This window comes from Phyllobates terribilis, unplaced genomic scaffold, assembly GCF_046119375.1.
Source record: "Phyllobates terribilis strain yellow unplaced genomic scaffold, ASM4611937v1 Scaffold_35__1_contigs__length_13245226, whole genome shotgun sequence".
In the NCBI taxonomy this organism is placed as follows: Eukaryota; Metazoa; Chordata; class Amphibia; order Anura; family Dendrobatidae; genus Phyllobates; species Phyllobates terribilis.
Window position 1 is genome coordinate 9,736,318 of NW_027362795.1, and position 23,291 is coordinate 9,759,608.

Below are 23,291 nucleotides of genomic sequence, written 5' to 3' on the forward strand. Positions count from 1 at the left end.
GAGGTCCGAAAGGGCCTCTGGCACCAAGAAGTCTGAGCTATCCGCCGCGGTCCGGAAAATCAAGCAAGCCATCCAAGAGCTGCAGGACCGCAGGAGCACAATACTGGCAGGCAGTGGACCCTTCTTGGAGAAGCTGCGGAATGATGACCGGTTCAGAGCCATGACCGGTGGGGCTCTGGAGGGGTCGCAGGGCCCCGGCCAGGCGGTGGAGGAGGAGGAAGAAGAGGTATGCGTGGAGGAGGTCGCACCCTACCCACCGCCTGGTGACCTGGTAAGTGATCTCCAGGCATCGCATAGCGGGATAGCCCCTGAGCAGATGGCTCTCCCGTCTGATTCTAGCCCTTCAGAGGGCAGCGGGAGCGAGGGGGAGGATGGGAGTAGCAGCAGTGAGGGGGGCTGCCTTATCATGCAGCAGATCCAGCAGATCGAGTCCCCGGTACGTTTTGGTCAGCTTACGTTCGGGGATGAGATCTGCGAGGATGAGGCACCCGGGAGGGGGACGAAGAGAAAAAAAAAAAAAAAAAAAGGAAACATCTATTGCACATAAGATCGTGTATGTCCCCCTCTCTGGGGCCCCCCTGTCCCGTTGTGCGGCACCCGCCACCCACCCCGGCTTGGACTCTGTTGTGGGTCCACAGCGAGGGAGCGGGGAGAACATAGGCCATGGCACGCAGAGCGCTGCCTCTGTTTGTGGTAATGGAGGCAGTGGGTCCAAGGTGTCTGATATGGAGCATGGCGCGGAGGGCGGCCCGATGGTGGGAGTCATCAGTGGAGGTGCTCGGGCTGGATCCCCTGTAAAAGGGGGGTCTGGCCTGGCACCTGGTGCGCCTGCTGGCGTGCGGGGGGCGGCGTGTACATCCGCCGCTGCCTCCTGCGCTGCCGGGGGTGCACCGACAGCCGGGGCCGCATCTCCGGCGGCGTGTGCTGGGGTGTCTGGGTCCCTCACGCACGGATCCACTAAATCTGGATCACTTTCAGGGACCCAGAGACCTGGTAAGGTGAAGGGCGCGGGGCCTGCGGCTCCGGCAGAGCCGGTTCATAAAGGAAAGGTGGGGCTTGCTCCCCTGGCAAAATCCGTGGCGAGGTCGGGGCCCCCTGTGCAGGGGCCCAGTAATGGGTCAGCGCGGGGGGCTCCACCGCCGCTGGGTGCCGAGGGGGAGTGGCCTAGCCTGGGGCCGGCCACCGGAGCTGGGGTGGCCAGGCTTTTTGTGGCAACGGGTGTGACGGTAGGGGGTGCTATGCCCCTGAGAGCTGGTGCCGCTGGTCCAGGGGCCCCTGTGAGTAGACCCGGCTCCGGGTCAGCTTCGGGGGTCCCTGCGCGGCCGGCTTCGGGGTGTGTGGCCTCCCAGCCGTCCACGGCGCCAGTGGGAGTGGCCTCTGGGGCCCCCACCGTGCTGCCTGGTGCGGGGGGCGTGGCCTCCCTGTCACCAAAGGCACCGGTGGGAGTGGCCTCTGGGGCCCCCGCCGTGCTGCCTGGTGTGGGGGGCGTGGCCTCCCTGTCATCCACGGCACCGGTGGGAGTGGCCTCTGGGGCCCCCACTGTGCTGCCTGGTGCGGGGGGCGTGGCCTCCCTGTCACCCACGGCACCGGTGGGAGTGGCCTCCAGGGCCCCCACCGTGCTGCCTGGTGTGGGGGGTGTGGCCTCCCTGTCATCCACGGCACCGGTGGGAGTGGCCTCTGGGGCCCCCACTGTGCTGCCTGGTGCGGGGGGCGTGGCCTCCCTGTCACCCACGGCACCAGTGGGAGTGACCTCCGGGGCCCCCACCGTGCTGCCTGGTGCGGGGGGCGTGGCCTCTCAGGCAAAACCCGCCCAAGTGGGTGTGGCTTTGCCCGATAATGGGCGGGGCTTAGCGTCGGCAGCTGCTGGGAGCAGTGGTGCCACAGCTGTAACAGGCAGCAGAGGTGGTGCCTGCCTGTCGGTGTCCCCTGTGCTCGTGGGCTTATCTGGGGCAGGGGCACCGGCAAAAGTCTCAGTACCTGGCTCCTAAATCCCCCCGGCAGGGAAGGTGCTGCCAGCAGGTGGCAGCAGTGGGAAAACTGCTGGCAAAAAATGCTTGAAAAAAATGAAGAACTGTGACCCCAGTGTGCATGTGAGTGAGAGTGGCCCAGGTGGGGTGACTGTTGACATGGATGGGGATGGCGTGGGTATGAATGTGGCTGTGGTTGAGGATACGAATGTTGGCGTGTCGGTGGCCGGGGGTAAGAATGGTATGTCTGTTGGTAGTGGGGGGAGTGGGGACAGGGCTGGTCCATCTGCCCCCCCGGCTGCTGGTCCTCAGAGTTTTGCGGGGGTAGTAGCCGGGGCCTCGGGGTCCTCTCGGGGGGCTTCCTCACCTCTGGACCTCAGGGATGGTGACTTGCGGCGCCGTTTTCTGGAGGCCCTCAAGAAGGGAGAACGGACGATCCAGGTAGAGGGAAGAGAGGTGGACCTGGCCTTTTGGCTGGATAGACACGGCCAGGCCGCCTTCCAAGATAAAAGGGAGGGGGAGACAGTGTGGTCCCTCCCGACAGCCGGGCAGGGGGTGGCCAGGAGGAATGTAGTCCATCTTCTGTGGAGGGGCAGTGAAGCGTGCCCGCCAAGAGCGAGGGTCGTGGAGCTCCTCCTGAAGATGGACTTCAGGGCGACTGACATTTTTGCCCTGATCCATCCTTTTGGTACCCCCGTCTTCGACATCAGTTTTGTTCGACCGGAGGGCCTAGAGCTTTTATGGTCGAATTTTGAACTGGTGAAGGGGGAGCCCGGCTGGCGAGACTTTGCCGTGCAGGCGGTGTCTCGCCAAAATGGCGTAAAGAGGGTGACCGTTCTAACCAATAACGAGTCACTCTCTGGAGTCGATATCTTGACGTGGCTTTCTCGCTATGGGGAGGTCACTGACGTCCCAAAAAAGAACAGGGACGAGTTTGGCATTTGGTCAGGGGGCTGGACCTTCATGATGAGGTTGAAGGTCTCAGGCGGTACTGTCACCCACATCCCCTCCTCAGCGTTTCTGGGGAGAGACAGGATCCTGATCTTCTACCAGGGGCAACCGAAGGTCTGCCACAGGTGCGGTGATCCCCGTCACTTCAGCGCGGGCTGCAAGGTACAGAAATGTGCCTTGTGTGGCGGGGTAGGTCATCTTGCCGCGGCCTGTGGTGACATTAGGTGTCATCTGTGTGGTGACCTAGGTCACCCGTATAGCCGCTGCCCCCGCTCCGTTTCTAACACCATCTCTGGTCAGGCAGGGGAGAGCCGTGGGGGGGTCCCCAGCGGTGCATCCTCTGCTGGAGCTGGAGGTGGGGGTGGGAGAGGAGCTGAGGGGCTAGTGAGGGAAGGCGAGGCCAGTTCATCTGCCCACCAGTGGCAATAGGTGAGGCGCCGTGGGGGTAGGGGGCAGGATAAGCCTCAGGCGACTGGGGTGATGTCTGTCCCCACCCCAGAAGCGGCAGCCGGAGCACCTGAGGCCCTGGGGGAGGAGGCGGTGAACGAGGAGATCAGGAGGATGGAGAGGGAGGAGGTGGCTGCTTCTGATGATTCCTCCCAGTATGAAAGTCTGGACGAGGAGGTGGTGGAGCAGCCTAAAAAATCAGGTGACGGTAAGACCATTAAGAGTCGGAGGAGGAGGAACAAAAAAGGGGCAAAAACATCTAAAGCCCCCCCCCCTGGCCGCTAAGGTGCCTACGGAAGGGCTCACCGGCTCCCCTCTGATCCCCCTCTCCAACCGGTTCCATGCCCTCGATGACTCTGCTGTGTCGGAGGTCGGGGGCGAGGGACCGGCGGTAACATCTGAGGTGCCTTCAGGGAGCGGCGGGGTCCGTCCTCCAGGGGGCTCTCTTTCCTCTGGGGGGGGGACTGCCCCGGGGTCCAGAGGTGAGGAAACCAGTACTGGGAAGGAGGTGTCTAGTACTATGGACACCTCTGTGTCACTAAAGAGGAGGGGAGAGTCTGGCTCCTCCTCTGAAGGTGAGCACAAAAATCTGGGGGTATGGTCAAAAAGAAGGCCGTCTAACTCAATCACCCATGATGGCGGAACCTACCCCGTTGACTCTGGCGTCGATTAGTGTCGCCAGTATAAAGTCAGATACGGACAGATTTATGGCCTTTGATTTTTTCAACCGAGTTGAGGCTGACATTTTATTTTTGCAGGAGACCAGACTAACGGACATGGGGGCCATTTACAAAGCAAGGAGGGAGTGGAGGTGCGGGCCCTCATACTGGTCTCTTGCGGCCGAGCCGTATAGCGGGGTAGCGGTCCTTTTTAAGGCCGCTTCGGTGGAATGCAGACGGGTGATCGAGGTAGAAATGGGGAGGTGCTTGGTCCTTGACGTCTTCATGGGGGGACAGGAGCTCCGGCTCATTAACATCTATGGTCCACAGTCAAAGTGGGACCAAAAATGTCTCTTCCTGAAGATCAAGCCCTATCTTTTTACCAGCCGGCAGGTGGTCTTCGGTGGGGACTTTAATACTATAACTAGATCCCGTGATAGGGGAGGCCCCGGAGACCGAAGGCTGGCTTTTGATAGTAATACCCTTAACAGCATAGCAAGCGAAGCTCGCCTGGTGGATGTCCACATCCGGCACACCCCAGGTCACGGGGGTTTCACCTTTCATAGGGGTAGTTGTAGGTCTAGGATAGATAGGTTTTTTTTAAAGGAGGAAGCCGTCTCTTCTGCAGTGTCCGCTGTTGAGGTGGAATTCTCCGATCACTGTTTCATTTCCTTTTCCTTGAATGTTGCAGAGACTCCCCGGATAGGGAGAGGCCTATGGAAGCTGAATTCGTCCCTGTTGGAAGAAGCGGATGTGAGACAATCCTTTGAGGAATTTCTTCAGAGCCAGGTACCTCTCTTGGGTCTCTGTAGCAGTAAGTCTGAGTGGTGGGAGATCTTCAAAACAAGGGTTGCGGGGTTCTTCCGTCAGCTTTCGAGCCTCAGAGGCCTGAACAGGTACCGCCTGTATCGGAAGCTGGGGAGGAAACTCGAGCAGCTCGTCTCGACTGGAGGGGACCGTGAGGAAATCTCCAGGGTGAAGGCCTTGCTCAAGGGGTGCCAGTATGATAGGCACACATCCTTAGTTTTTGAGAGGGATTTCGGGAGGTACCGCTCGCCCGACCCCTACAGGAACTGCAGGATGTCAGTGAGTTGCAAGATGGTAACAGGACTGATCGACAGTACGGGTTCCCTGAACAGATCCAAATCAGGGATCCTGGAGGTGGTCAGATCCTTCTACTCACATCTCTTGGGAAGGAGGGATCCAGATCGGGATGAGATGTCGGCTTTCCTGGCTGAAACCATCCCTGAACCAGGGGATGACCCCTCTCTTCATGGTTTGGCAGAAGCAATCAGGGAAGAGGAAGTGAGACGGGCCATTGATGGGCTCCGGCCCAAAAAATCGCCCGGTCCGGATGGCTTAACATCCGAGTTTTACAGGACTTTTAGGGACTCTTTGGTCCCCCTCATGACTGAGGTTTTTAATGAATGTCTCTCCTCGGACATTCTTCCCGGTTCAATGAGGAAGTCCGCCCTGATTATCCTGTCAAAGGGTAAAGACTCGTCCCGTATTGAGAATTGGCGTCCCATAGCGCTTCTCAATACGGACCGAAAGGTTCTGGCAAAGGTGCTTTTCAATCGGTTGGTGAAGTTTGCACCCCGGCTCCTTTCAGGGGCCCTGCACTGCTCTGTTCCAGGCCGCAGTACTTTTAGTGCTGTGCTCGGTGTCCGGGAGGCAGTGGAGCAGGGCAGGGCAGGTCACTGGAAGGGGTACTTGCTGTCCTTAGACCAGGCGAAGGCCTTTGACCGGGTTAACCATGAGTACCTCTGGTCCGTCCTTCTGAGGTACGGTCTGCCCGGGAGGTTTGTTGATTGGTTGAGAGTATTATACAATGGGGCAGAGACTTTTCCGCTTGTGAACGGTTGGGTCGGACCCCCTTTTGAGGTGAAGTCTGGTGTCCGCCAGGGCTGTCCTCTGAGCCCACTGTTATACGTGTTCGCGATCGACCCCTTTTTAAGGAGAGTGGAACGCGGACCGTTGGTGGGAGTCGGGATGGACCGGGCGGAGCCAGAGACCACCTTGAGGGTAGTGGCGTACGCCGACGACGTTTCCCTCTTTGTATCCTCGAGAGAGGAGGCGGACTGGGTCATGTCTGAAGTTGAGCGCTACTCGGTGGCTTCTGGGTCCATGATCAACCGGGATAAGTGTGAGAGTCTCTGGCTGGGAGGGGGAGATCCAAGTTTCGATCTCCCGGACACCCTTCCAGGGCCTCAGGCCACAGCAAAAATTTTAGGCATCAGTTTCGGCCCGGGGGACTATCCCCAGCAAAACTGGGAGGGCAGACTTAAGATTGCCGCCCAGAAGGTGGATCAGTGGAAGGGTTGGTCCTTGACCCTGAGGGAAAGGGTTAACCTGGCCAAGGGGTATTTGCTCCCTTTATTAATATACCTGGGCAGCGTCTGCATCTTGCCAGAACCTCTTTGGACACGGGTCTACAGCCTGTTCTTCCAACTATTATGGGGGAATAGGCTGAACCTAATAAAGAGGGAGGTCACGTATCGCACGAAGAGACTAGGAGGGTTGGGTATGGTCAACCCAGTGGTGTTTCTAGTAAACACCTTTCTTAAGGCAAACATCGCCAACCTCTGGTTAGAGAGGGCTCCTCCGTGGGTATTCTCCTGTAGGGGGTGGTTTCGGCCTTTCTTCCAGCAATGGGAGACAGGAGGGCGGGTGAAGGACCTTCGCACGCCTCATGGGCATCTTCCGGCTTATGCTACCCTGGTTGTGAAGGTGATCCGCCGGTGGGGTCTGGGAGTGTGGGAGATCAGGACCTTGTCAAGGAGGTTACTTGACAATAGGGCTCTGTTGACCCACTTCCAGAAGCCCCTGGCCCTCAAGGATTGCCCAAGCCGGGATCTGGAGGTGGGGCTCGGGTTATTAAACTCTAAGCGGATCCCCTTGAAGTTTTGGGACTTGGCTTGGCGCTGCTTCCATGGGAGACTGTATGTGAGGGACAACCTGAAGTACAGGAACTCTGATGACCGGGATTGTCCCCGCGAGGAGTGTGGCGACATGCTTGAAAGCATGGAGCACTTCCTGCTTCGGTGTCCTTTTAATACAGAGGTCTACAAGAGGGTGGGTGCTTCCATTGGCTGGCCCAGGCTGGCAGGCCTTTCCTATGCGGAGTGGGCCTATGGGGCATTCAGATCCCTTGGTGGCCGAGATCGGGGCACTGTTTTCTTAGTTAGCTTAGTGACTAGGTTTTACACGTGGAACGCACGGTGTTTAGTGTCCACCCAGCAGAAAGTCCTCCCGCGGGAAGAGGTGATTAGGAACATCCTGGGTGACCTGGCAAAAGTGCGCTCGCTGGAGTATGAGAGGCTGGGTGCAGGGAGGGCTTCCCTTCTATGGAGGGGGTTCTCATTTAATGTGCCCTAGGGAGAGTTAGGGTATGTGTGTCTGTGATAGGGTTAGTTTAGTTCCTTTCTATATTTTATATTTATTTGTAGGGTCAGATGGATGTGTAGGGTCAGGGAGGGACAGACAGGGGCAGTCTTTAGGGATAGGTAGTTAGCATTAGGTTGGTAGTAAGGGTCAGAGAGGGACAGGTAGGGACAGGTAGGGAAAGATTGGTAGGGCGGTAGGGACAGGTTTTTCTTTTTCTTTAATAGGGAGGGACAGGCTGTTTGTGTGTTAGATTAGGGTGAGAGCCTCGGTAGTCTCCAGTTTCCTGGTGGTGGGCTGCTCCCCTCACATTATAGTTTTTTGTTTTACGGCATTGGAAACCCGAATATAGGGCTTGCAAGCACTGAACTTGGGTCTGACTTTTGGTTCATGTTTATGGTCAGTTGTTTATATTGCTATTGTTATGTTGTGTTTGCTTTGGTTATGTTGTGTAATGTATATACGTGTATAGTTTTGTGTATTGTATGGGTGGGGGGTTTAGTGTAGGTTGGGTGGGGGGTTTCAGGGGGGGAGGGGGGAGGGGTTTTGGGAAAATGGACGTCCTACGGGATGCGGGAAAAAGGACCCGTTATTTGTGATTTTGATGGCCACAAACTTTCGTGGCTTGCTGTGATAAGGCTACAAACTTTCGTGGGACCTTGGGTGTTTTAAAAAATGGTGGTGGGGAGAAAAAAAATAAATAAATAAAAATAAAAATAAAAAAAATAAATAAATAAAAAAAAAATAAATAAAAATAGGGTTGCTGTGCATTAAATTTTCGGCCAGGTGGCCTATTTCTTTATTTTTGGCGATGGGCCAGTTATTTAGTTTTCCTTTTTTGTTAGGGGGTTAGGTATGAATGTGCAGGTATGGATGTTGTGTATGCTGGGGGTCGGGTGCGTTTTAGGGCGCACCCTGGAGGTATGGTAGGGTCTTCCCTTGCTGGGGGGTCTCCTAGAGAGTCTGCTGGAGGACTTGGACTTTGTGTCGTCACATATTTCTTTGTTGGACTCGTATAATTTCAGATTTTAGGTTATGTCTTGCTGGGGTTTTGTTGGTTGTTAGTTGTTTGTTTGTTGTATAATTGTATCTGTGGTTTGGTTTTTGTGTTTTGTATATGTGTTTTTGTACTTTTATAATAAAAGAGCTCCAGTTCTGCCTGTTGCAGTTCCCTACAGGAAGTGGTGGAGGTGGAGCCTGCAGCGAGCTGAGTGCAGTGTGCTTCCTGGACTGTGTGCTGCTGTGGAGAGAGCTCCTGGGAAGGGAGGTTTTTTTTTCCATCTGGGACTTTTTGTCTGCCCCCTTCCCAGGAAAGAAGGCTCATAGTGGGACTGGCCTCCGGGGCTGGGCCCCCGGCAACCACCTCCCGGTCCAAGCTGGCGGGGGGTGGGAGGAACACCAAGCCGGCTAAGGCTACAACATCAGGCCGAGGCAGCAAGGGGTCTGCCATGAGGACCCGGAGGACCCCCGAGGCTACGACCGCGGCGGCTCCTCCCTCCGGAGGTGGGTCGAGTGCCAGCAGAGGTGCTGCAGCGGTGCTCCCTGATTGGGGTACCAAGGTGGCGAGGGAGGCAACCGTCACCTATGCCTCCCGTGTCCATGCGCACCTTTGTGAGTATGAGGACACCGCAAAAAAGCTAAGTTCCCTCTGGGGGGAGTTGAGGGTAGCTCAGGAGAGGTCCGAAAGGGCCTCTGGCACCAAGAAGCCTGAGCTATCCGCCGCGGTCCGGAAAATCAAGCAAGCCATCCAAGAGCTGCAGGACCGCAGGAGCACCATACTGGCAGGCAGTGGACCCTTCTTGGAGAAACTGCGGAATGATGACCGGTTCAGAGCCATGACCGGTGGGGCTCTGGAGGGGTCGCAGGGCCCCGGCCAGGCGGTGGAGGAGGAGGAAGAAGAGGTATGCGTGGAGGAGGTCGCACCCTACCCACCGCCTGGTGGCCTGGTAAGTGATCTCCAGGCATCGCATATCGGGATAGCCCCTGAGCAGATGGCTCTCCCGTCTGATTCTAGCCCTTCAGAGGGCAGCGGGAGCGAGGGGGAGGATGGGAGTAGCAGCAGTGAGGGGGGCTGCCTTATCATGCAGCAGATCCAGCAGATCGAGTCCCCGGTACGTTTTGGTCAGCTTACGTTCGGGGATGAGATCTGCGAGGATGAGGCACCCGGGAGGGGGACGAAGAGAAAAGCAAAAAAAAAAAAGAAAACATCTATTGCACATAAGTTCGTGTATGTCCCCCTCTCTGGGGCCCCCCTGTCCCGTTGTGCGGCACCCGCCACCCACCCCGGCTTGGACTCTGTTGTGGGTCCACAGCGAGGGAGCGGGGAGAACATAGGCCATGGCACGCAGAGCGCTGCCTCTGTTTGTGGTAATGGAGGCAGTGGGTCCAAGGTGTCTGATATGGAGCATGGCGCGGAGGGCGGCCCGATGGTGGGAGTCATCAGTGGAGGTGCTCGGGCTGGATCCCCTGTAAAAGGGGGGTCTGGCCTGGCACCTGGTGCGCCTGCTGGCGTGCGGGGGGCGGCGTGTACATCCGCCGCTGCCTCCTGCGCTGCCGGAGGTGCACCGACAGCCGGGGCCGCATCTCCGGCGGCGTGTGCTGGGGTGTCTGGGTCCCTCACGCACGGATCCACTAAATCTGGATCACTTTCAGGGACCCAGAGACCTGGTAAGGTGAAGGGCGCGGGGCCTGCGGCTCCGGCAGAGTCGGCTCATAAAGGAAAGGTGGGGCTTGCTCCCCTGGCAAAATCCGTGGCGAGGTCGGGGCCCCCTGCGCAGGGGCCCAGTAATGGGTCAGCGCGGGGGGCTCCACCGCCGCTGGGTGCCGAGGGGGAGTGGCCTAGCCTGGGGCCGGCCACCGGAGCTGGGGTGGCCAGGCTTTTTGTGGCAACGGGTGTGACGGTAGGGGGTGCTATGCCCCTGAGAGCTGGTGCCGCTGGTCCAGGGGCCCCTGTGAGTAGACCCGGCTCCGGGTCAGCTTCGGGGGTCCCTGCGCGGCCGGCTTCGGGGGGTGTGGCCTCCCATCCGTCCACGGCGCCAGTGGAAGTGGCCTCTGGGGCCCCCACCGTGCTGCCTGGTGCGGGGGGCGTGGCCTCCCTGTCACCAAAGGCACCGGTGGGAGTGGCCTCTGGGGCCCCCGCTGTGCTGCCTGGTGTGGGGGGCGTGGCCTCCCTGTCATCCACGGCACCGGTGGGAGTGGCCTCTGGGGCCCCCACTGTGCTGCCTGGTGCGGGGGGCGTGGCCTCCCTGTCACCCACGGCACCAGTGGGAGTGGCCTCCGGGGCCCCCACCGTGCTGCCTGGCGCGGGGGGCGTGGCCTCTCAGGCAAAACCCGCCCAAGTGGGCGTGGCTCCGCCCGAAAATGGGCGGGGCTTAGCGTCGGCAGCTGCTGGGAGCAGTGGTGCCACAGCTGTAACAGGCAGCAGAGGTGGTGCCTGCCTGTCGGTGTCCCCTGTGCTCGTGGGCTTATCTGGGGCAGGGGCACCGGCAAAAGTCTCAGTAACTGGCTCCCAAATCCCCCCGGCAGGGAAGGTGCTGCCAGCAGGTGGCAGCAGTGGAAAAACTGCTGGCAAAAAATGCTTGGAAAAAATGAAGAACTGTGACCCCAGTGTGCATGTGAGTGAGAGTGGCCCAGGTGGGGTGACTGTTGACATGGATGGGGATGGCGTGGGTATGAATGTGGCTGTGGTTGAGGATACGAATGTTGGCGTGTCGGTGGCCGGGGGTAAGAATGGTATGTCTGGTGGTAGTGGGGGGAGTGGGGACAGGGCTGGTCCATCTGCCCCCCCGGCTGCTGATCCTCGGAGTTTTGTGGGGGTAGTAGCCGGGGCCTCGGGGTCCTCTCGGGGGGCTTCCTCACCTCTGGACCTCAGGGATGGTGACTTGCGGCGCCGTTTTCTGGAGGCCCTCAAGAAGGGAGAACGGACGATCCAGGTAGAGGGAAGAGAGGTGGACCTGGCCTTTTGGCTGGATAGACACGGCCAGGCCGCCTTCCAAGATAAAAGGGAGGGGGAGACAGTGTGGTCCCTCCCGACAGCCGGGCAGGGGGTGGCCAGGAGGAATGTAGTCCGTCTTCGGTGGAGGGGCAGTGAAGCGTGCCCGCCAAGAGCGAGGGTCGTGGAGCTCCTCCTGAAGATGGACTTCAGGGCGACTGACATTTTTGCCCTGATCCATCCTTTTGGTACCCCCGTCTTCGACATCAGTTTTGTTCGACCGGAGGGCCTAGAGCTTTTCTGGTCGAATTTTGAACTGGTGAAGGGGGAGCCCGGCTGGCGAGACTTTGCCGTGCAGGCGGTGTCTCGCCAAAATGGCGTAAAGAGGGTGACCGTTCTAACCAATAACGAGTCACTCTCTGGAGTCGATATCTTGACGTGGCTTTCTCGCTATGGGGAGGTCACGGACGTCCCAAAAAAGAACAGGGACGAGTTTGGCATTTGGTCAGGGGGCTGGACCTTCATGATGAGGTTGAAGGTCTCAGGCGGTACTGTCACCCACATCCCTTCCTCAGCGTTTCTGGGGAGAGACAGGATCCTGATCTTCTACCAGGGGCAACCGAAGGTCTGCCACAGGTGCGGTGATCCCCGTCACTTCAGCGCGGGCTGCAAGGTACAGAAATGTGCCTTGTGTGGCGGGGTAGGTCATCTTGCCGCGGCCTGTGGTGACATTAGGTGTCATCTGTGTGGTGACCTAGGTCACCCGTATAGCCGCTGCCCCCGCTCTGTTTCTAACACCATCTCTGGTCAGGCAGGGGAGAGCTGTGGGGGGGTCCCCAGCGGTGCATCCTCTGCTGGAGCTGGAGGTGGGGGTGGGAGAGGAGCTGAGGGACCAGTGAGGGAAGGCGAGGCCAGTTCATCTGCCCACCAGTGGCAACAGGTGAGGCGCCGTGGGGGTAGGGGGCAGGATAAGCCTCAGGCGACTGGGGTGATGTCTGTCCCCACCCCAGAAGCGGCAGCCGGAGCCCCTGAGCCCCTGGGGGAGGAGGCGGTGAACGAGGAGATCAGGAGGATGGAGAGGGAGGAGGTGGCTGCTTCTGATGATTCCTCCCAGTATGAAAGTCTGGACGAGGAGGTGGTGGAGCAGCCTAAAAAATCAGGTGACGGTAAGACCATTAAGAGTCGGAGGAGGAGGAACAAAAAAGGGGCAAAAACATCTAAAGCCCCCCCCCCTGGCCGCTAAGGTGCCTACGGAAGGGCTCACCGGCTCCCCTCTGATCCCCCTCTCCAACCGGTTCCATGCCCTCGATGACTCTGCTGTGTCGGAGGTCGGGGGCGAGGGACCGGCGGTAACATCTGAGGTGCCTTCAGGGAGCGGCGGGGTCCGTCCTCCGGGGGGCTCTCTTTCCTCTGGGGGGGGGACTGCCCCGGGGTCCAGAGGTGAGGAAACCAGTACTGGAAAGGAGGCGTCTAGTACTATGGACACCTCTGTGTCACTAAAGAGGAGGGGAGAGTCTGGCTCCTCCTCTGAAGGTGAGCACAAAAAATCTGGGGGTACGGTCAAAAAGAAGGCCGTCTAACTCAATCACCCATGATGGCGGAACCTACCCCGTTGACTCTGGCGTCGATTAATGTCGCCAGTATAAAGTCTGATACGGCCAGATTTATGGCCTTTGATTTTTTCAACCGAGTTGAGGCTGACATTTTATTTTTGCAGGAGACCAGACTAACGGACATGGGGGCCATTTACAAAGCAAGGAGGGAGTGGAGGTGCGGGCCCTCATACTGGTCTCTTGCGGCCGAGCCGTATAGCGGGGTAGCGGTCCTTTTTAAGGCCGCTTCGGTGGAATGCAGACGGGTGATCGAGGTAGAAATGGGGAGGTGCTTGGTCCTTGATGTCTTCATGGGGGGACAGGAGCTCCGGCTCATTAACATCTATGGTCCACAGTCAAAGTGGGACCAAAAATGTCTCTTCCTGAAGATCAAGCCCTATCTTTTTACCAGCCGGCAGGTGGTCTTCGGTGGGGACTTTAATACTATAACTAGATCCCGTGATAGGGGAGGCCCCGGAGACCGAAGGCTGGCTTTTGATAGTAATACCCTTAACAGCATAGCAAGCGAAGCTCGCCTGGTGGATGTCCACATCCGGCACACCCCAGGTCACGGGGGTTTCACCTTTCATAGGGGTAGTTGTAGGTCTAGGATAGATAGGTTTTTTTTAAAGGAGGAAGCTGTCTCTTCTGCAGTGTCCGCTGTTGAGGTGGAATTCTCCGATCACTGTTTCATTTCCTTTTCCTTGAATGTTGCAGAGACTCCCCGGATAGGGAGAGGCCTATGGAAGCTGAATTCGTCCCTGTTGGAAGAAGCGGATGTGAGACAATCCTTTGAGGAATTTCTTCAGAGCCAGGTACCTCTCTTGGGTCTCTGTAGCAGTAAGTCTGAGTGGTGGGAGATCTTCAAAACAAGGGTTGCGGGGTTCTTCCGTCAGCTTTCGAGCCTCAGAGGCCTGAACAGGTACCGCCTGTACCGGGAGCTGGGGAGGAAACTCGAGCAGCTCGTCTCGACTGGAGGGGACCGTGAGGAAATCTCCAGGGTGAAGGCCTTGCTCAAGGGGTGCCAGTATGATAGGCACACATCCTTAGTTTTTGAGAGGGATTTCGGGAGGTACCGCTCGCCCGACCCCTACAGGAACTGCAGGATGTCAGTGAGTTGCAAGATGGTAACAGGACTGATCGACCGTACGGGTTCCCTGAACAGATCCAAATCAGGGATCCTGGAGGTGGTCAGATCCTTCTACTCGCATCTCTTGGGAAGGAGGGATCCAGATCGGGATGAGATGTCGGCTTTCCTGGCTGAAACCATCCCTGAACCAGGGGATGACCCCTCTCTTCATGGTTTGGCAGAAGCAATCAGGGAAGAGGAAGTGAGACGGGCCATTGATGGGCTCCGGCCCAAAAAATCGCCCGGTCCGGATGGCTTAACATCCGAGTTTTACAGGACTTTTAGGGACTCTTTGGTCCCCCTCATGACTGAGGTTTTTAATGAATGTCTCTCCTCGGACATTCTTCCCGGTTCAATGAGGAAGTCCGCCCTGATTATCCTGTCAAAGGGTAAAGACTCGTCCCGTATTGAGAATTGGCGTCCCATAGCGCTTCTCAATACGGACCGAAAGGTTCTGGCAAAGGTGCTTTTCAATCGGTTGGTGAAGTTTGCACCCCGGCTCCTTTCAGGGGCCCAGCATTGCTCTGTTCCAGGCCGCAGTACTTTTAGTGCTGTGCTCGGTGTCCGGGAGGCAGTGGAGCAGGGCAGGGCAGGTCACTGGAAGGGGTACTTGCTGTCCTTAGACCAGGCGAAGGCCTTTGACCGGGTTAACCATGAGTACCTCTGGTCCGTCCTTCTGAGGTACGGTCTGCCCGGGAGGTTTGTTGATTGGTTGAGAGTATTATACAATGGGGCAGAGACTTTTCCGCTTGTGAACGGTTGGGTCGGACCCCCTTTTGAGGTGAAGTCTGGTGTCCGCCAGGGCTGTCCTCTGAGCCCACTGTTATACGTGTTCGCGATCGACCCCTTTTTAAGGAGAGTGGAACGCGGACCGTTGGTGGGAGTCGGGATGGACCGGGCGGAGCCAGAGACCACCTTGAGGGTAGTGGCGTACGCCGACGATGTTTCCCTTTTTGTATCCTCAAGAGAGGAGGCAGACTGGGTCATGTCTGAGGTTGAGCGCTACTCTGTGGCATCTGGGTCCATGATCAACCGGGATAAGTGTGAGAGTCTCTCGCTGGGGGGGAGATCCTAGTTTTGATCTCCCGGACACCCTTCCAGGGCCTCAGGCCACAGCAAAAATTTTAGGCATCAGTTTCGGCCCGGGGGACTATCCCCAGCAAAACTGGGAGGGCAGACTTAAGATTGCCGCCCAGAAGGTGGATCAGTGGAAGGGTTGGTCCTTGACCCTGAGGGAAAGGGTTAACCTGGCCAAGGGGTATTTGCTCCCTTTATTAATATACCTGGGCAGCGTCTGCATCTTGCCAGAACCTCTTTGGACACGGGTCTACAGCCTGTTCTTCCAACTATTATGGGGGAATAGGCTGAACCTAATAAAGAGGGAGGTCACGTATCGCACGAGGAGACTAGGAGGGTTGGGTATGGTCAACCCAGTGGTGTTTCTGGTAAACACCTTTCTTAAGGCAAACATCGCCAACCTCTGGTTAGAGAGGGCTCCTCCGTGGGTATTCTCTTGTAGGGGGTGGTTTCGGCCTTTCTTCCAGCAATGGGAGACAGGAGGGCGGGTGAAGGACCTTCGCACGCCTCATGGGCATCTTCCGGCTTATGCTACCCTGGTTGTGAAGGTGATCCGCCGGTGGGGTCTGGGAGTGTGGGAGATCAGGACCTTGTCAAGGAGGTTACTTGACAATAGGGTTCTGTTGACCCACTTCCAGAAGCCCCTGGCCCTCAAGGATTGCCCAAGCCGGGATCTGGAGGTGGGGCTCGGGTTATTAAACTCTAAGCGGATCCCCTTGAAGTTTTGGGACTTGGCTTGGCGCTGCTTCCATGGGAGACTGTATGTGAGGGACAACCTGAAGTACAGGAACTCTGATGACCGGGATTGTCCCCGCGAGGAGTGTGGCGACATGCTTGAAAGCATGGAGCACTTCCTGCTTCGGTGTCCTTTTAATACAGAGGTCTACAAGAGGGTGGGTGCTTCCATTGGCTGGCCCAGGCTGGCAGGCCTTTCCTATGCGGAGTGGGCCTATGGGGCATTCAGATCCCTTGGTGGCCGAGATCGGGGCACTGTTTTCTTAGTTAGCTTAGTGACTAGGTTTTACACGTGGAACGCACGGTGTTTAGTGTCCACCCAGCAGAAAGTCCTCCCCCGGGAAGAAGTGATTAGGAACATCCTGGGTGACCTGGCAAAAGTGCGCTCACTGGAGTATGAGAGGCTGGGTGCAGGGAGGGCTTCCCTTCTATGGAGGGGGTTCTCATTTAATGTGCCCTAGGGAGAGTTAGGGTATGTGTGTCTGTGATAGGGTTAGTTTAGTCCCTTTCTATATTTTATATTTATTTGCAGGGTCAGATGGATGTGTAGGGTCAGGGAGGGACAGACAGGGACAGTCTTTAGGGATAGGTAGTTAGCATTAGGTTGGTAGTGAGGGTCAGAGAGGGACAGGTAGGGACAGGTAGGGAAAGATTGGTAGGGCGGTAGGGACAGGTTTTTCTTTTTCTTTAATAGGGAGGGACAGGCTGTTTGTGTGTTAGATTAGGGTGAGAGCCTCGGTAGTCTCCAGTTTCCTGGTGGTGGGCTGCTCCCCTCACATTATAGTTTTTTGTTTTACGGTATTGGAAACCCGAATATAGGGCTTGCAAGCACTGAACTTGGGTCTGACTTTTGGTTCATGTTTATGGTCAGTTGTTTATATTGTGCTATTGTTATGTTGTGTTTGCTTTGGTTATGTTGTGTAATGTATATACGTGTATAGTTTTGTGTATTGTATGGGTGGGGGGGTTTAGTGTAGGTTGGGTGGGGGGTTTCAGGGGGGGAGGGGGAGGGGTTTTGGGAAAATGGACGTCCTACGGGATGCGGGAAAAAGGACCCGTTATTTGTGATTTTGATGGCCACAAACTTTCGTGGCTTGCTGTGATAAGGCCACAAACTTTCGTGGGACCTTGGGTGTTTTAAAAAATGGTGGTGGGGAGAAAAAAAAAAAAATAAATAAATAAATAAAAAAAATAAAAATAAAAATCGGGTTGCTGTGTATTAAATTTTCGGCCAGGTGGCCTATTTCTTTATTTTTGGCGATGGGCCAGTTATTTAGTTTTCCTTTTTTGTTAGGGGGTTAGGTATGAATGTGCAGGTATGGATGTTGTGTATGCTGGGGGTCGGGTGCGTTTTAGGGCGCACCCTGGAGGTATGGTAGGGTCTTCCCTTGCTGGGGGGTCTCCTAGAGAGTCTGCTGGAGGACTTGAACTTTGTGTCGTCATATATTTCTTTGTTGGACTCTATATAATTTCAGATTTTAGGTTATGTCTTGCTGGGGTTTTGTTGGTTGTTAGTTGTTTGTTTGTTGTATAATTGTATCTGTGGTTTGGTTTTTGTGTTTTGTATATGTGTTTTTGTACTTTTATAATAAAATAGAGTTCCAGTTCTGCCTGTTGCAGTTCCCTACAGGAAGTGGTGGAGGTGGAGCCTGCAGTGAGCTGAGTGCAGTGTGCTTCCTGGACTGTGTGCTGCTGTGGAGAGAGCTCCTGGGAAGGGAGGTTTTTTTTTTCCATCTGGGACTTTTTGTCTGCCCCCTTCCCAGGAAAGAAGGCTCAGAGTGGGACTGGCCTCCGGGGCTGGGCCCCCGGCTCCCACCTCCCGGTCCAAGCTGGCGGGGGGTGGGAGGAACACCAAGCCGGCTAAGGCTACAAGATCTGGCCAAGACAGCAGGGGTTCCAGCATGAGGACCCGGAGGACCCCCAAGGCTACGACCGCGGCGGCTCCTCCCTCCGGAGGTGGGTCGAGTACGAGCGGAGGTGCTGCAGCGGTGCCCCCTAATTGGGGTACCAAGGCGTCGAGGGAGGCAACCGTCACCTATGCCTCCCGTATACATGCGCACCTCTGCGAGTATGAAGACGCCACAAAGAAGCGAAGTTCCCTCTGGGGGGAGTTGAGGGTGGCTCAGGAGAGGTCCGTGAGGGCCTCTGGCAGTAAGAAGCCTGAGCGATCCGCCGCGGTCCGGAAGATCAAGCGGGCCATTCAAGACCTGGAAGACCGCAGGAGCACCATACTGGCAGTCAGTGGACCCTTCTTGGAGAAGCTGCGGAATGATGACCGGTTCAGAGCCATGACCGGTGGGGCTCTGGAGGGGTCGCAGGGCCCCGGCCAGGCGGTGGAGGAGGAGGAAGAAGAGGTATGCGTGGAGGAGGTCGCACCCTACCCACCGCCTGGTGGCCTGGTAAGTGATCTCCAGGCATCGCATAGCGGGATAGCCCCTGAGCAGATGGCTCTCCCGTCTGATTCTAGCCCTTCAGGGGGCAGCGGGAGCGAGGGGGAGGATGAGGAGGATGGGAGTAGCAGCAGTGAGGGGGGCTGCCTTATCATGCAGCAGATCCAGCAGATCGAGTCCCCGGTACGTTTTGGTCAGCTTACGTTCGGGGATGAGATCTGCGAGGATGAGGCACCCGGGAGGGGGACGAAGAGGAAAGCAAAAAAAAAAAAGAAAACATCTATTGCACATAAATTTGTGTATGTCCCCCTCTCTGGGGCCCCCCTGTCCCGTTGTGCGGCACCCGCCACCCACCCCGGCTTGGACTCTGTTGTGGGTCCACAGCGAGGGAGCGGGGAGAACATAGGCCATGGCACGCAGAGCGCTGCCTCTGTTTGTGGTAATGGAGGCAGTGGGTCCAAGGTGTCTGATATGGAGCATGACGCGGAGGGCGGGCCGACGGTGGGTGTGATCTGTGGTGGTGCTCAGGCTGGATCCCCTGTAAAAGGGAGGTCTGGCCTGGCACCTGGTGCGCCTGCTGGCGTGCAGGGGGCGGCTTGTACATCTGCCGCTGCCTCCTGCTCTGCTGGCGGCGCACCGACAGCCGGGGCCGCATCTCCGGCGGCGTGTGCTGGGGTGTCTGGGTCCCTCACGCACGGATCCACTAAATCTGGATCACTTTCAGGGACCCAGAGACCTGGTAAGGTGAAGGGCGCGGGGCCTGCGGCTCCGGCAGAGCCGGCTCATAAAGGAAAGGTGGGGCTTGCTCCCCTGGCAAAGTCCGCCGCGAGGTTGGGGCCCCCTGCGCAGGGGCCCAGTAATGGGTCGGCGCGAGGGGCTCCACCGCCGGTGGGTGCCGAGGGGGAGTGGCCTAGCCTGGGGCCGGCCGCCGGAGCTGGGGTGGCCAGGCTGTTTGTGGTGAAGGGTGTGACGGTAGGGGGTGCTATTCCCCTGAGAGCTGGTGCCGCTGGTCCAGGGGCCCCTGTGAGTAGACCCAGATCCGGGTCGGCTTCGGGGGTCCCGGCGCGGCCGGCTTCGGGGGGCGTGGCCTCCCAGCCGTCCACGGCACCAGTGGGAGTGGCCTCTGGGCCCCCCACCGTGCTGCCTGGTGTGGGGGGTGTGGCCTCCCTGTCATCCACGGCACCGGTGGGAGTGGCCTCTGGGGCCCCCACTGTGCTGCCTGGTGCGGGGGGCGTGGCCTCCCCGTCACCCAAGGCACCGGTGGGAGTGGCCTCTGAGGCCCCCACTGTGCTGCCTGGTGCGGGGGGCTTGGTCTCCCTGTCACCCACGGCACCGGTGGGTGTGGCCTTTGGGGCCCCCACCGTGCTGCCTGGTGCTGGGGGCGTGGCCTCGCGGGCAAACCCCACCCAAGTGGGCGTGGCTCCACCCGAAAAGGGGCGGGGCTTAGCGCCGGCAGCTGCTACTGCTGGGAGCAGTGGTGCCACGGCTGCGGCAGACAACGGAGGAGGTGCCTGCCTGTCGGTGTCCTCTGTGCCCACGGGCTTATCTGGGGCAGGGGCGCCGGCAAAAATGGCAGCAGCACCTGGTTCCCAAAACCCCCCGGCAGGGAAGGTGCTGCCAGCAGGTGGCGGCAGTGCTGCTGCAGGGAAAAAATGTTTGCAGAAAAAAAAAAACTGTGACCCCAGTGTGCATGTGAGTGAGAGTGGGGCGAGGGGTGTGACTATTGACGTGGATGGGGATAGCGTGGGTATGGATGTGGCTGTGATTGAAGATACAAGTGTTGAGGTGTCTGTGGAAGGGAGTAAGAATGGTGTGTCTGTTGGTAGTGGGGGTGGGGCTGGTCCATCTGCCCCCCCGGTTGCTGGTCCCCGGAGTTTTGCGGGGGTAGTAGCTGGGGGCTCGGGATCTTCAGGGCGGGCTTCCTCACCTCTGGACCTCAGGGATGGTGACTTGCGGCGCCGTTTCCTCGAGGCCCTCAAAAAGGGAGAACGGACGATCGAGGTAGAGGGAAGAGCGGTAGACTTGGCCTTTTGGCTGGATAGACATGGCCTGGCCGCCTTCCAAGATAAAAGGGAGGGGGAGACAGTGTGGTCCCTCCCGACAGCCGGGCAGGGGGTGGCCAGGAGGAATGTGGTCCGTCTTCGGTGGAGGGGCAGTGAAGCGTGCCCGCCAAGATCGAGGGTCGTGGAGCTCCTCCTGAAGATGAGCTTCAGGGCGACTGACATCTTTGCCCTGATTCATCCTTTTGGTACCCCCATCTTCGACATCAGTTTTGTTCGGCCGGAGGGCCTAGAGCTTTTCTGGTCGAATTTTGAACTGGTGAAGGGGGAGCCCGGCTGGCGAGACTTTGCCGTGCAGGCGGTGTCTCGCCAAAATGGCGTAAAGAGGGTGACCGTTTTGACAAATAACGAGTCACTCTCTGGGGTCGATATTATGACGTGGCTTTCCCGCTATGGGAAGGTCACGGACGTCCCAAAAAAGAACAGGGACGAGTTTGGCATTTGGTCAGGGGGCTGGACCTTCATGATGAGGTTGAAGGTCTCAGGCGGTACTGTCACCCACATCCCCTCCTCAGCATTTCTGGGGAGGGACAGGATCCTGATCTTTTACCAGGGGCAGCCGAAGGTCTGCCACAGGTGCGGTGATCCCCGCCACTTCAGCGCGGGCTGCAAGGTACAGAAATGTGCCTTGTGTGGCGGGGTAGGTCATCTTGCCGCGGCCTGTGGTGACATTAGGTGTCACCTGTGTGGTGACCTAGGTCACCCGTACAGCCGCTGCCCCCGCTCCTTTTTTAACGCCATCTCTGGTCAGGCAGGGGTGAGCCATGGGGGAGTCCCTGGCGGTTCATCTTCTGCTGATGCTGGAGGTGGGGGCGGGAGAGGGGCTGAGGGGCCAGTGAAGGAAGGCGTGGCCAATACATCTGCCCGCCAGTGGCATCAGGTGAGGCGCCGTGGGGGTAGGGGGCAGGATAAGCCCCAGGCGACTGGGGTGATGTCTGTACCCTCCTCGGAAGCGGCAGCCGGTGCCCCTGAGGCCCTGGGGGAGGAGGCGGTGAACGAGGAGATCAGGAGGATGGAGAGGGAGGAGGTGGCTGCTTCTGATGACTCCTCCCAGTATGAAAGTCTGGACGAGGAGGTGGTGGAGCAGCCTAAAACAAAAGGTGACAGTAAGACCAGTAAGAGTCGGAGGAGGAACCGAAAGGGGGCAAAAACATCTAAGGCCCCCCCCTGGCCACTAAGGTGCCTACGGAAGGGCTCACCGGCTCCCCTCTGATCCCCCTCTCCAACCGGTTCCATGCCCTCGATGACTCTGCTGTGTCGGAGGTCGGTGGTGAGGGACCGGCGGTAACATCTGAGGTGCCTTCAGGGAGCGGCGGGGTCCGTCCTCCGGAGGGCTCACTTTCCTCTGGGGGGGGGACTGCTCTGGGGTCCAGGGGTGAGGAACCCGGTACTGGGAAGGTGTTGACGGGTGCTATGGACACCTCGGTGTCACTAAAGAGGAGGGGAGAGTCTGGCTCCTCCTCTGAGGGTGAAAAAAGTAAATCGAGGGGTGCGGTGAAAAAGAAGGCCATCTAACTCAATCACCCATGATGGCGGAACCTACCCCGTTGACTCTGGCGTCGATTAATGTCGCCAGTATAAAGTCAGATGCGGCCAGATTTATGGCCTTTGATTTTTTCAACCGAGTTGAGGCTGACATTTTATTTTTGCAGGAGACCAGACTAACGGACATGGGGGCCATTTACAAAGCAAGGAGGGAGTGGAGGTGCGGGCCCTCATACTGGTCTCTTGCGGCCGAGCCGTATAGCGGGGTAGCGGTCCTTTTTAAGGCCGCTTCGGTGGAATGCAGACGGGTGATCGAGGTAGAAATGGGGAGGTGCTTGGTCCTTGACGTCTTCATGGGGGGACAGGAGCTCCGGCTCATTAACATCTATGGTCCACAGTCAAAGTGGGACCGTAAATGTCTCTTCCTGAAGATCAAGCCCTATCTTTTTACCAGCCGGCAGGTGGTCTTCGGTGGGGACTTTAATACTATAACTAGATCCCGTGATAGGGGAGGCCCCGGAGACCGAAGGCTGGCTTTTGATAGTAATACCCTTAACAGCATAGCAAGCGAAGCTCGCCTGGTGGATGTCCACATCCGGCACACCCCAGGTCACGGGGGTTTCACCTTTCATAGGGGTAGTTGTAGGTCTAGGATAGATAGGTTTTTTTAAAGGAGGAAGCCGTCTCTTCTGCAGTGTCAGCTGTTGAGGTGGAATTCTCCGATCACTGTTTCATTTCCTTTTCCTTGAATGTTGCAGAGACTCCCCGGATAGGGAGGGGCCTATGGAAGCTGAATTCGTCCCTGTTGGAAGAAGCGGATGTGAGACAATCCTTTGAGGAATTTCTTCAGAGCCAGGTACCTCTCTTGGGTCTCTGTAGCAGTAAGTCTGAGTGGTGGGAGATCTTCAAAACAAGGGTTGCGGGGTTCTTCCGTCAGCTTTCGAGCCTCAGAGGCCTGATCAGGTACCGCCTGTATCGGGAGCTGGGGAGGAAACTCGAGCAGCTCGTCTCGACTGGAGGGGACCGTGAGGAAATCTCCAGGGTGAAGGCCTTGCTCAAGGGGTGCCAGTATGATAGGCACACATCCTTAGTTTTTGAGAGGGATTTCGGGAGGTACCGCTCGCCCGACCCCTACAGGAACTGCAGGATGTCAGTGAGTTGCAAGATGGTAACCGGACTGATCGACCGTACGGGTTCCCTGAACAGATCCAAATCAGGGATCCTGGAGGTGGTCAGATCCTTCTACTCGCATCTCTTGGGAAGGAGGGATCCAGATCGGGATGAGATGTCGGCTTTCCTGGCTGAAACCATCCCTGAACCAGGGGATGACCCCTCTCTTCATGGTTTGGCAGAAGCAATCGGAAGAGGAAGTGAGACGGGCCATTGATGGGCTCCGGCCCAAAAAATCGCCCGGTCCGGATGGCTTAACATCCGAGTTTTACAGGACTTTTAGGGACTCTTTGGTCCCCCTCATGACTGAGGTT